Below are 15,548 nucleotides of genomic sequence, written 5' to 3'. Positions count from 1 at the left end.
ACTTAAAACTTATTGCCGAGTCGTAATGAGAATGTTTGACCCTTCAGAAGCTCTCGAGGTACGCGTCTTGGTGGCTAGATCGGCAGGGTGTGTTATTGTATTTTGCTGGTCTTCTGTTCGAATCTCGAGATCGACAAAGATTTTATAATTTTTCTTTTTTTTTAAATAAATTTTATCTATATTTCTCCATTATTCATAGAGTTACTATGAATCATTCCAAATCATATATTTCAAAACAATATTATAAATTTAAAATATTTCTATATTTTATCGGAATTTTAAGAGTCAAGTTCGCGCACATGCGCAGAATCAATTAATAATATTAACATTTTGCTTTTAAAACCAGATTTACACAATACTTAAAACTTTTTGCCGAGTCGTAATGAGAATCTTTGACCCTTCCGAAACTCTCGAGGTACGCGTCTTGGTGGCTAGATCGGCAGGGTGTGTCATTGTATTTTGCTGGTCTTCTGTTCGAATCTCGAGATCGACTAAGATTTTATAATTTTTCTTTTTTTTAAATAAATTTTATATTTATTTCTCTATTATTCATAGAGTTACTATGAATCATTCCAAATCATATATTTCAAAACAATATTATAAATTTAAAATATTTCTATATTTTATCGGAATTTTAAGAGTCAAGTTCCCGCACATGCGCAGAATCTATTAATATTCTTAGCATTGTGCTTTTAAAACCAGATTTACACAATACTTAAAACTTTTTGCCGAGTCGTAATGAGAATCTTTGACCCTTCCGAAACTCTCGAGGTACGCGTCTTGGTGGCTAGATCGGCAGGGTGTGTCATTGTATTTTGCTGGTCTTCTGTTCGAATCTCGAGATCGACAAAGATTTTATAATTTTTCTTTTTTTTAAAAAAATTTTATCTATATTTCTCTATTATTCATAGAGTTACTATGAATCATTCCAAATCATATATTTCAAAACAATATTATAAATTTAAAATATTTCTATATTTTATCGGAATTTTAAGAGTCATGTTCCAGCACATGCGCAGAATCTATTAATATTCTTAGCATTGTGCTTTTAAAACCAGATTTACACAATACTTAAAACTTTTTGCCGAGTCGTAATGAGAATCTTTGACCCTTCAGAAGCTCTCGAGGTACGCGTCGTGGTGGCTAGATCGGCAGGGTGTGTTATTGTATTTTGCTGGTCTTCTGTTCGAATCTCGAGATCGACAAAGATTTTATAATTTTTCTTTTTTTTTAAATAAATTTTATCTATATTTCTCCATTATTCATATAGTTACTGTGAATCATTCCAAATCATATATTTCAAAACAATATTATAAATTTAAAATATTTCTATATTTTATCGGAATTTTAAGAGTCAAGTTCGCGCACATGCGCAGAATCAATTAATAATATTAACATTTTGCTTTTAAAACCAGATTTACACAATACTTAAAACTTTTTGCCGAGTCGTAATGAGAATCTTTGACCCTTCCGAAACTCTCGAGGTACGCGTCTTGGTGGCTAGATCGGCAGGGTGTGTCATCGTATTTTGCTGGTCTTCTGTTCGAATCTCGAGATCGACAAAGATTTTATAATTTTTCTTTTTTTTAAATAAATTTTATCTATATTTCTCCATTATTCATAGAGTTACTATGAATCATTCCAAATCATATATTTCAAAACAATATTATAAATTTAAAATATTTCTATATTTTATCGGAATTTTAAGAGTCAAGTTCGCGCACATGCGCAGAATCTATTAATATTCTTAGTATTGTGCTTTTAAGACGAGATTTACACAATACTTAAAACTTATGGCCGAGTCGTAATGAGAATCTTTGACCCTTCAGAAGCTCTCGAGGTACGCGTCTTTGTTTCTAGATCGGCAGAGTGTGTCGTTGTATTTTGCTGGTCTGTTCGAATCTCGAGATCGACTAGGATTTTATAATTTTTCTTTTTTTTTAAATAAATTTTATATTTATTTCTCTATTATTCATAGAGTTACTATGAATCATTCCAAATCATATATTTCAAAACAATATTATAAATTTAAAATATTTCTATATTTTATCGGAATTTTAAGAGTCAAGTTCCCGCACATGCGCAGAATCTATTAATATTCTTAGCATTGTGCTTTTAAAACCAGATTTACACAATACTTAAAACTTATTGCCGAGTCGTAATGAGAATCTTTGACCCTTCCGAAACTCTCGAGGTACGCGTCTTGGTGGCTAGATCGGCAGGGTGTGTCATTGTATTTTGCTGGTCTTCTGTTCGAATCTCGAGATCGACAAATAATTTATAATTTTTCTTTTTTTTAAATAAATTTTATCTTTATATCTCCATTATTCATAGAGTTACAATGAATCATTCCAAATCATGTATTTCAAAACAATAATATAAATTTAAAATATTTCTATATTTTATAGGAATTTTAAGAGTCAAGTTCCCGCACATGCGCAGAATCTATTAATATTCTTAGCATTGTGCTTTTAAAACCAGATTTACACAATACTTAAAACTTATTGCCAAGTCGTAATGAGAATCTTTGACCCTTCAGAAACTCTCGAGGTACACGTCTTGGTGGCTAGATCGGCAGGGTGTGTCATTGTATTTTGCTGGTCTTCTGTTCGAATCTCGAGATCGACAAAGAGTTTATAATTTTTCTTTTTTTTAAATAAATTTTATCTATATTTCTCCATTATTCTTTGAGTTACTATGAATCATTCCAAATCATATATTTCAAAACAATATTATAAATATAAAATATTTCTATATTTTATCGGAATTTTAAGAGTCAAGTTCGCGCACATGCGCAGAATCTATTAATATTCTTAGCATTGTGCTTTTAAAACCAGATTTACACAATACTTAAAACTTATTGCCAAGTCGTAATGAGAATCTTTGACCCTTCAGAAACTCTCGAGGTACACGTCTTGGTGGCTAGATCGGCAGGGTGTGTCATTGTATTTTGCTGGTCTTCTGTTCGAATCTCGAGATCGACAAAGAGTTTATAATTTTTCTTTTTTTTAAATAAATTTTATCTATATTTCTCCATTATTCATTGAGTTACTATGAATCATTCCAAATCATATATTTCAAAACAATATTATAAATTTAAAATATTTCTATATTTTATCGGAATTTTAAGAGTCAAGTTCGCGCACATGCGCAGAATCTATTAATATTCTTAGCATTGTGCTTTTAAGAACAGATTTACACAATACTTAAAACTTATGGCCGAGTCGTAATGAGAATCTTTGACCCTTCCGAAACTCTCGAGGTACGCGTCTTGGTGGCTAGATCGGCAGGGTGTGTCATTGTATTTTGCTGGTCTTCTGTTCGAATCTCGAGATCGACAAAGATTTTATAATTTTTCTTTTTTTTAAATAAATTTTATCTATATTTCTCCATTATTCATTGAGTTACTATGAATCATTCCAAATCATATATTTCAAAACAATATTATAAATTTAAAGTATTTCTATATTTTATCTTAATTTTTAGAGTCAAGTTCCCGCACATGCGCAGAATCTACTAGTATTCTTAGAATTGTGCTTTTAAAACCAGATTTACACATTACTTAAAACTTATTGCCGAGTCGTAATGAGAATCTTTGACCCTTCAGAAGCTCTCGAGGTACGCGTCTTTGTGGCTAGATCGGCAGAGTGTGTCGTTGTATTTTGCTGGTCTGTTCGAATCTCGAGATCGACTAAGATTTTATAATTTTTCTTTTTTTTAAGTAAATTTTATCTTTATTTCTCCATTATTCATAGAGTTACTATGAATCATTCCAAATCATATATTTCAAAACAATATTATAAATTTAAAATATTTCTATATTTTATCGGAATTTTAAGAGTCAAGTTCCCGCACATGCGCAGAATCTATTAATATTCTTAGCATTGTGCTTTTAAAACCAGATTTACACAATACTTAAAACTTATTACCGAGTCGTAATGAGAATCTTTGACCCTTCAGAAACTCTCGAGGTACGCGTCTTGGTGGCTAGATCGGCAGGGTGTGTCATTGTATTTTGCTGGTCTTCTGTTCGAATCTCGAGATCGACAAAGATTTTATAATTTTTCTTTTTTTTAAATAAATTTTATCTTTATATCTCCATTATTCATAGAGTTACTATGAATCATTCCAAATCATATATTTCAAAACAATAATATAAATTTAAAATATTTCTATATTTTATAGGAATTTTAAGAGTCAAGTTCCCGCACATGCGCAGAATCTATTAATATTCTTAGCATTGTGCTTTTAAAACCATATTTACACAATACTTAAAACTTTTTGCCGAGTCGTAATGAGAATCTTTGACCCTTCAGAAGCTCTCGAGGTACGCGTCGTGGTGGCTAGATCGGCAGGGTTTGTCATTGTATTTTGCTGGTCTTCTGTTCGAATCTCGAGATCGACAAAGATTTTATAATTTTTCTTTTTCTTAAATAAATTTTATCTATATTTCTCCATTATTCATAGAGTTACTATGAATAATTCCAAATCATATATTTCAAAACAATATTATAAATATAAAATATTTCTATATTTTATCGGAATTTTAAGAGTCAAGTTCGCGCACATGCGCAGAATCTATTAATATTCTTAGCATTGTGCTTTTAAAACCAGATTTACACAATACTTAAAACTTATTGCCGAGTCGTAATGAGAATCTTTGACCCTTCAGAAACTCTCGAGGTACACGTCTTGGTGGCTAGATCGGCAGGGTGTGTCATTGTATTTTGCTGGTCTTCTGTTCGAATCTCGAGATCGACAAAGAGTTTATAATTTTTCTTTTTTTTAAATAAATTTTATCTATATTTCTCCATTATTCATTGAGTTACTATGAATCATTCCAAATCACATATTTCAAAACAATATTATAAATTTAAAATATTTCTATATTTTATCGGAATTTTAAGAGTCAAGTTCGCGCACATGCGCAGAATCTATTAATATTCTTAGCATTGTGCTTTTAAGAACAGATTTACACAATACTTAAAACTTATGGCCGAGTCGTAATGAGAATCTTTGACCCTTCAGAAACTCTCGAGGTACGCGTCTTGGTGGCTAGATCGGCAGGGTGTGTCATTGTATTTTGCTGGTCTTCTGTTCGAATCTCGAGATCGACAAAGATTTTATAATTTTTCTTTTTTTTAAATAAATTTTATCTTTATATCTCCATTATTCATAGAGTTACTATGAATCATTCCAAATCATATATTTCAAAACAATAATATAAATTTAAAATATTTCTATATTTTATAGGAATTTTAAGAGTCAAGTTCCCGCACATGCGCAGAATCTATTAATATTCTTAGCATTGTGCTTTTAAAACCATATTTACACAATACTTAAAACTTTTTGCCGAGTCGTAATGAGAATCTTTGACCCTTCAGAAGCTCTCGAGGTACGCGTCGTGGTGGCTAGATCGGCAGGGTTTGTCATTGTATTTTGCTGGTCTTCTGTTCGAATCTCGAGATCGACAAAGATTTTATAATTTTTCTTTTTCTTAAATAAATTTTATCTATATTTCTCCATTATTCATAGAGTTACTATGAATAATTCCAAATCATATATTTCAAAACAATATTATAAATATAAAATATTTCTATATTTTATCGGAATTTTAAGAGTCAAGTTCGCGCACATGCGCAGAATCTATTAATATTCTTAGCATTGTGCTTTTAAAACCAGATTTACACAATACTTAAAACTTATTGCCGAGTCGTAATGAGAATCTTTGACCCTTCAGAAACTCTCGAGGTACACGTCTTGGTGGCTAGATCGGCAGGGTGTGTCATTGTATTTTGCTGGTCTTCTGTTCGAATCTCGAGATCGACAAAGAGTTTATAATTTTTCTTTTTTTTAAATAAATTTTATCTATATTTCTCCATTATTCATTGAGTTACTATGAATCATTCCAAATCACATATTTCAAAACAATATTATAAATTTAAAATATTTCTATATTTTATCGGAATTTTAAGAGTCAAGTTCGCGCACATGCGCAGAATCTATTAATATTCTTAGCATTGTGCTTTTAAGAACAGATTTACACAATACTTAAAACTTATGGCCGAGTCGTAATGAGAATCTTTGACCCTTCCGAAACTCTCGAGGTACGCGTCTTGGTGGCTAGATCGGCAGGGTGTGTCATTGTATTTTGCTGGTCTTCTGTTCGAATCTCGAGATCGACAAAGATTTTATAATTTTTCTTTTTTTTAAATAAATTTTATCTATATTTCTCCATTATTCATTGAGTTACTATGAATCATTCCAAATCATATATTTCAAAACAATATTATAAATTTAAAGTATTTCTATATTTTATCTTAATTTTAAGAGTCAAGTTCCCGCACATGCGCAGAATCTATTAATATTCTTAGCATTGTGCTTTTAAAACCAGATTTACACAATACTTAAAACTTATTGCCGAGTCGTAATGAGAATCTTTGACCCTTCAGAAACTCTCGAGGTACGCGTCATGGTGGCTAGATCGGCAGAGTGTGTCATTGTATTTTGCTGGTCTTCTGTTCGAATCTCGAGATCTACAAAGATTTTATAATTTTTCTTTTTTTTAAATAAATTTTATCTATATTTCTCCATTATTCATTGAGTTACTATGAATCATTCCAAATCATATATTTCAAAACAATATTATAAATTTAAAATATTTCTATATTTTATCGGAATTTTAAGAGTCAAGTTCCCGCACATGCGCAGAATCTATTAATATTCTTAGCATTGTGCTTTTAAAACCAGATTTACACAATACTTAAAACTTATTGCCGAGTCGTAATGAGAATCTTTGACCCTTCAGAAACTCTCGAGGTACGCGTCATGGTGGCTAGATCGGCATTGTGTGTCATTGTATTTTGCTGGTCTTCTGTTCGAATCTCGAGATCTACAAAGATTTTATAATTTTTCTTTTTTTTAAATAAATTTTATCTATATTTCTCCATTATTCATTGAGTTACTATGAATCATTCCAAATCATATATTTCAAAACAATATTATAAATTTAAAATATTTCTATATTTTATCGGAATTTTAAGAGTGAAGTTCGCGCACATGCGCAGAATCTATTAATATTCTTAGCATTGTGCTTTTAAGACCAGATTTACACAATACTTAAAACTTATTGCCGAGTCGTAATGAGAATCTTTGACCCTTCAGAAGCTCTCGAGGTACGCGTCTTTGTGGCTAGATCGGCAGAGTGTGTCGTTGTATTTTGCTGGTCTGTTCGAATCTCGAGATAGACAAAGATTTTATAATTTTTCTTTTTTTTAAATAAATTTTATCTTTATTTCTCCATTATTCATAGAGTTACTATGAATAATTCCAAATCATATATTTCAAAACAATATTATAAATTTAATATATTTCTATATTTTATCGGAATTTTAAGAGTCAAGTTCCCGCACATGCGCAGAATTTATTAATATTCTTAGCATTTTGCTTTTAAACCCAGATTTACACAATACTTAAAACTTATTGCCGAGTCGTAATGAGAATCTTTGACCCTTCAGAAGCTCTCGAGGTACGAGTCTTGGTGGCTAGATCGGCAGGGTTGTCATTGTATTTTGCTGGTCTTCTGTTCGAATCTCGAGATCGACAAATAATTTATAATATTTCTTTTTTTTAAATAAATTTTATCTTTATTTCTCCATTATTCATTGATTTACTATGAATCATTCCAAATCATATATTTCAAAACAATATTATAAATTTAAAATATTTCTATATTTTATCGGAATTTTATGAGTCAAGTTCCCGCACATGCGCAGAATCTATTAATATTCTTAGCATTGTGCTTTTAAACCCAGATTTACACAATACTTAAAACTTATTGCCGAGTCGTAATGAGAATCTTTGACCCTTCAGAAGCTCTCGAGGTATGAGTCTTGGTGGCTAGATCGGCAGGGTTGTCATTGTATTTTGCTGGTCTTCTGTTCGAATCTCGAGATCGACAAATAATTTATAATATTTCTTTTTTTTAAATAAATTTTATCTTTATTTCTCCATTAATCATTGATTTACTATGAATCATTCCAAATCATATATTTCAAAACAATATTATAAATTTAAAATATTTCTATATTTTATCGGAATTTTAAGAGTCAAGTTCGCGCACATGCGCAGAATCAATTAATATTCTTAGCATTGTGCTTTTAAAACAAGATTTACACAATACTTAAAACTTTTTGCCGAGTCGTAATGAGAATCTTTGACCCTTCAGAAGCTCTCGAGGTACGCGTCTTGGTGGCTAGATCGGCAGGGTGTGTCATTGTATTTTGCTGGTCTTCTGTTCGAATCTCTAGATCGATAAAGATTTTATAATTTTTCTTTTTTTTTAAATAAATTTTATCTATATTTCTCCATTATTCATAGAGTTACTATGAATCATTCCAAATCATATATTTCAAAACAATATTATAAATTTAAAATATTTCTATATTTTATCGGAATTTTATGAGTCAAGTTCCCGCACATGCGCAGAATCTATTAATATTCTTAGCATTGTGCTTTTAAACCCAGATTTACACAATACTTAAAACGTATTGCCGAGTCGTAATGAGAATCTTTGACCCTTCAGAAGCTCTCGAGGTACGAGTCTTGGTGGCTAGATCGGCAGGGTTGTCATTGTATTTTGCTGGTCTTCTGTTCGAATCTCGAGATCGACAAATAATTTATAATTTTTCTTTTTTTTTAAATAAATTTTATCTTTATTTCTCCATTATTCATAGATTTACTATGAATCATTCCAAATCATATATTTCAAAACAATATTATAAATTTAAAATATTTCTATATTTTATCGGAATTTTAAGAGTCAAGTTCCCGCACATGCGCAGAATCTATTAATATTCTTAGCATTTTGCTTTTAAGACCAGATTTACACAATACTTAAAACTTATTGCCGAGTCGTAATGAGAATCTTTGACCCTTCAGACGCTCTCGAGGTACGCGTCTTTGTGGCTAGATCGGCAGAGTGTGTCGTTGTATTTTGCTGGTCTGTTCGAATCTCGAGATCGACAAAGATTTTATAATTTTTCTTTTTTTTAAATAAATTTTATCTTTATTTCTCTATTATTCATAGAGTTACTATGAATCATTCCAAATCATATATTTCAAAACAATATTATAAATTTAAAATATTTCTATATTTTATCGGAATTTTAAGAGTCAAGTTCGCGCACATGCGCAGAATCAATTAATATTCTTAGCATTGTGCTTTTAAAACCAGATTTACACAATACTTAAAACTTATTGCCGAGTCGTAATAAGAGTCTTTGACCATTCAGAAGCTCTCGAGGTACGAGTCTTGGTGGCTATATGGGCAGGGTGTGTCATTGTATTTTGCTGTCTTCTGTTCGAATCTCGAGATCGACAAATAATTTATAATTTTTCTTTTTTTTAAATAAATTTTATCTTTATTTCTCTATTATTCATAGAGTTACTATGAATCATTCCAAATCATATATTTCAAAACAATATTATAAATTTAAAATATTTCTATATTTTATCGGAATTTTAAGAGTCAAGTTCCCGCACATGCGCAGAATCTATTAATATTCTTAGCATTGTGCTTTTAAAACCAGATTTACACAATATTTAAAACTTATTGCCGAGTCGTAATGAGAATCTTTGACCCTTCAGAAGTTCTCGAGGTACGCGTCTTTGTGGCTAGATCGGCAGAGTGTGTCGTTGTATTTTGCTGGTCTGTTCGAATCTCAAGATCGACAAATAATTTATAATTTTTCTTTTTTTTAAATAAATTTTATCTTTATTTCTCCATTATTAAAAGAGTTACTATGAATCATTCCAAATCATATATTTCAAAACAATATTATAAATTTAAAATATTTCTATATTTTATCGGAATTTTAAGAGTCAAGTTCCCGCACATGCGCAGAATCTATTAATATTCTTAGCATTGTGCTTTTAAAACCAGATTTACACAATATTTAAAACTTATTGCCGAGTCGTAATGAGAATCTTTGACCCTTCAGAAGCTCTCGAGGTACGCGTCTTTGTGGCTAGATCGGCAGAGTGTGCCGTTGTATTTTGCTGGTCTGTTCGAATCTCGAGATCGACAAAAATTTTATAATTTTTCTTTTTTTTAAATAAATTTTATCTTTATTTCTCTATTACTCATAGAGTTACTATGAATCATTCCAAATCATATATTTCAAAACAATATTATAAATTTAAAATATTTCTATATTTTATCGGAATTTTAAGAGGTAAGTTCGCGCACATGCGCAAAATCTATTAATATTCTTAGCATTGTGCTTTTAAGACCAGATTTACACAATACTTAAAACTTATTGCCGAGTCGTAATGAGAATCTTTGAGACTTCAGAAGCTCTCGATTTACGCGTCTTTGTGGCTAGATCGGCAGAGTGTGTCGTTGTATTTTGCTGGTCTGTTCGAATCTCGAGATCGACAAAGATTTTATAATTTTTCTTTTTTTTAAATAAATTTTATCTTTATTTCCCGATTATTCATAGAGTTACTATGAATCATTCCAAATCATATATTTCAAAACAATATTATAAATTTAAAATATTTCTATATTTTATCGGAATTTTAAGAGTCAAGATCCCGCACATGCGCAGAATCTACTAGTATTCTTAGCATTGTGCTTTTAAAACCATATTTACACAATACTTAAAACTTATTGCCGAGTCGTAATGAGAATCTTTGACACTTCAGAAGCTCTCGAGGTACGAGTCTTGGTATCTAGATCGGCAGGGTGTGTCATTGTATTTTGCTGGTCTTCTGTTCGAATCTCTAGATCGACAAAGATTTTATAATTTTTCTTTTTTTTTAAATAAATTTTATCTTTATTTCCCGATTATTCATAGAGTTACTATGAATCATTCCAAATCATATATTTCAAAACAATATTATAAATTTAAAATATTTCTATATTTTATCGGAATTTTAAGAGTCAAAATAACGCACATGCGCAGAATCTACTAGTATTCTTAGCATTGTGCTTTTAAAACCAGATTTACACAATACTTAAAACTTATTGCCGAGTCGTAATAAGGGTCTTTGACCATTCAGAAACTCTCGAGGTACGAGTCTTGGTGGCTATATGGGCAGGGTGTGTCATTGTATTTTGCTGTCTTCTGTTCGAATCTCGAGATCGACAAATAATTTATAATTTTTCTTTTTTTTAAATAAATTTTATCTTTATTTTTCATTATTCATACAGTTACTATGAATCATTCCAAATCATATATTTCAAAACAATATTATAAATTTAAAATATTTCTATATTTTATCGGAATTTTAAGAATCAAGTTCCCGCACATGCGCAGAATCTATTAATATTCTTAGCATTGTGCTTTTAAAACCAGATTTACACAATACTTAAAACTTATTGCCGAGTTACATTTTTTTATGGCAGATTGAGATAGAATAGAGCCAGACTCTGTGAGATAACGGATGAATTGTTACTTCAACTATAAGAATGATGAATAGGATGATTCAATTGCATGGAATAGCAAAACATTGAGGCTGACTGGATTAAAACTTACATTATAGGCAGTAGAGGGAAATTCTCTCCGAGAGTAAAAGAAAGACCAGAAAGTGCGAATGACTTCAGAACATTTCGAAAAAATTGTATAGAAATAGGTCATGGAAATGCAATTAGTAAATTTCTGAATATTAAAAATTCCTAATTAATTTTTGAAGAAAATAAAACATTAACTTTTTAATTAAAGATTTAGAAGTTTTGAAATGAATCTATGGTTAATTCTTAATCAACTACCCTTTTTATAAGGTCTGGTTAAGCAAACGTATTCGAAGAAATTAGATATTTAAAGATTCCTATTAGACATTTCATAGAATTTAAATTTAAGAGTTGGGAATGATTTTTTTTATTAAGCTCTACCACGAAGAAAATATAAGGAATATCACCAGTAAAGTCGCAAGAATTTTATAAAAATTTTATTTTATTCAATCCACTGAAGGATTAAGTGCTGTGTGTGTTCTTCTCATACTATAAAGAAATTTCGAATTATCCGTCGGACACAAAATGAATTACGAAAGTTGACTAATATGATTCCAATTCAGATTGATTCTATGAAACACCGTCACAAAAAGGACCTCGACAATTAAATCTATTTAATTAAAAACTTCCTCACAGTTTCCAAAACCTATAAATTAGTGAAATTCAAATACAAAAGTGCGTTTAATATTAACAAAAGTAAAGTTTTTATTATTTAAAATTCAGTTAATTTTAAAACTGAGTAGACATTCTGTTCTTCCATTATTCCCAATGGCTACTGGCGTTTTAAATTCTTAACCGATGCCCCATTGTTTCGTCCTTTTTTCTTCCAAGACCAAAATATTCTTCACGAAGATTAATTTTCTAAGTTGCTTTCCTTTAAAATTCTAATTTCCAGAAATTAATTCAATAATTCTTACAAAATCACACACACAGGCCACATTGTCACCACGATGACTCCATCTCATAAGCACACACACTGGCCACACTACAATCACAATTCATTTCGCACACAAATTTCCTACACCGCCTCCATACGACGACTCCACAGTCTCGTACACACGATTCCACATTTCTCGCACTCATTACCCACGCCACCAAACAACGACACGATTCCACATTTCTCGCACTCATTACCCACGCCACCAAACAACGACACGATTCCACAGTTCTCCCACTCATTACCCACGCCACCAAACAACGACACGATTCCACAGTTCTCCCACTCATTACCCACGCCACCAAACAACGACACGATTCCCCAGTTCTCGCACTCATTACCCACGCCACCAAACAACGACACGATTCCACAGCTCACGCACACCCAACAAAAAGCTCAGAATCCTCGCATTCATTACCTAAGCCACCAAACCTAACACGATTTCACATTTCTCACGCCGGCACCCCCACACAACCAGTCCTCGGCTTTCACATGCATTTCTCACTCATAATTGCATACAATATCCAATTACGCGATAAGCGATTATCAGACATTTTTGCTACCAGGCCCACACCACAACTTTTGAGTATGAGCAATTAATCCACAGCGCTTTCGCACCACATTACAATAGAGTCGGGACTAGCATTGTACTTGCCTACTATGATCTCGCACGGTTTCTGTTTCACATACAACTATCTCTTAAGTATATTGATTTAACTCCATCCATCGCATGTCAATATATATCAATGCAATATTTCCCATTCACATAATGCACCTCTCAATCTGAGGATAAAATGCATCCTACAGCCCAAGTTCGAAAAATATTTCTATGAACATTTTATGCCCAAATCGATTACATAAAATGTTCAAAAACCAAGGGTCAATATTCCTAGTTTTGATGAGATATCGAGTTAAAGCAGGCTAATAGTAATGCAGGATTTGCGATTTATTCAACAGCCATAATTTTGTAGATTCCATGCAAAAACTTCCTACATTCTGCTTAACTTACCAATTTATAAATTTAAAACATTCCCATAATCGGGACAAATACTGACAGCTGTCAAAACCGGGTCATGCACTTTGATAGCTCCGTTGGTTACAATAAAGGTGCATTCTGAAAAGGTGGATTACGTTTAATTTGTATCAAGTCTAAATACGATTTCTAAATGTGAAAGCGATATTTGGATGCACGAATCTAGTTTTATTGCATCTTTAGTTTCTATGATTTGATATTAAAAAATTACCAAAAAGTGAATACAAGATCAAATATATTTTCTCTAAATTTCAACAAATTAAGTTTATAGTTAACCTAAGGGAGCTGATTTCAAATCAGAAACTGTTAAATTGAAATACACTTCGATTGAAATGTTAAATTATGTAATAGCATATCATAAAATTCACCGTTTGGATACAGAAAGAAAATAGATATTCACTAAATCAGCAATAAGTATAGGGCACTATTAAAATATAGAATTTTAATACAATAGATTTGTTCGATTAAGGGGAACTAATACATAGGACATTAAACCACTTCACAAACAAGACTCGCACGCGCATCGAATAAATGAATTTTTAACTCCACAATTAAGAGTATATGCAATTTAATGTATTAACTTTACATGCAAAAATCATAAAGGCTTCAATGCCTCAAGTATATAATTAAATAGCAAGTGTCCCAAATAATTAAGAAGCTATATAGAATAAGAATATCAAGATTACAATAAAATAAGAAACTATTTTAAGAACCAGACAAGCCTACTGAACATTTCTAGTAACAATTTGTCGCTTCATTAATTGATATGCTAATTATGCGCAGTTACAAATTCAATAAAATATTCTGAAATTATAGATTTTTCTTCCGGTAAAATTTATATCGCGTTTTAATAAAATAATGAATAAACTGATAATAAACTTAAGTAGGTTACGAGTTCAATTAAGATTTTAAGTGACCTGTAATTCACCAATTCATAAATGAAGCTTTGAATAACGACATATACTGAAGGTTTCTATTGCATTTGAAAAACTAAGCTCGGGGAAAGCTAAACTAGAAAAATTATAAACAAGTCAATTGAAGCATTAGAGATGCATTAGTAATATCCCGAGTTGAAATTATACGCGAAATTAAGTTAAATACTTTGGACAAATATAATATTTAATGGATGGACTTTTCACTCAGTTAGCGCTGAGAAATAGAAGGCGTTGCTAAAAATAAAACTGAATTTTAGTTTGAGATTCATTTTGGAAAATTACATTAATTCAAATTGAGAGAATACTCTAAATCAAGGAAAGAAATTTTAATTTTAAGGATTTTTTTTATTGCAAGGTCATTCTAGTTTTATAATTCTTATTCCTATACGAGAATGAATGTTTGAATTATATGATATTTTGAACTAAACGAAGGATCTTAACGCGTTAATTTTTGAACTCTAATATTCCGATTAAACAATGAAGAAATATCCATGATGTACGAATATTCCGCATAAACAGCCTCCGAGCAGCTAAAATACCACAATAAATAGACATACCCAGTGAAGTCCAGTGCGACAGACGACAATATCCAAAATTTTAGCCGTCATCCTTAAAGACCTAATATGGCGTGATGGCGTTTTGTCACGACATCGAGGAACTAGTATTGGATTTTAAATAAGCAACATGGGAGAGTGTCACTTGCTGCGACTTCGGCTTCAATATGCGCACAATCCATCATAAGGAGGGTTATATCTGAACGTTAAAGCGAATATACTTCACCATGCAAAGAATCACAAAATAAAAAAAACTAATCATTTTCTGAGACTTTATCAAGTTGTATGAGGTAGAAAGTGTTCATAAATTGTTCTCTTCTTCCAAAGATTTATAAAAAGCGGCTCTGCAGCAAGAACGAGGAATTTTAAAAAATTACAAAAAATGTTATTCGAATTCGAACCCGGAAGGTGCATCCACAAGAAATATAAATTTTATTAAATGAACAACAATTATTGCGCAAATTTAAAAATAAATCTACCAAAACTAGCGAAAGACGAAATAAAGGTGGTCTGTGCTCCTAATGTAAATAAGATGATTACTTTAAATATTATCAACCGGAATTTTATGTCAAGG

This window comes from Argiope bruennichi, chromosome X2 (genome assembly GCF_947563725.1).
Source record: "Argiope bruennichi chromosome X2, qqArgBrue1.1, whole genome shotgun sequence".
NCBI classification, from domain to species: Eukaryota; Metazoa; Arthropoda; class Arachnida; order Araneae; family Araneidae; genus Argiope; species Argiope bruennichi.
This window is presented reverse-complemented; position numbering follows the sequence as displayed.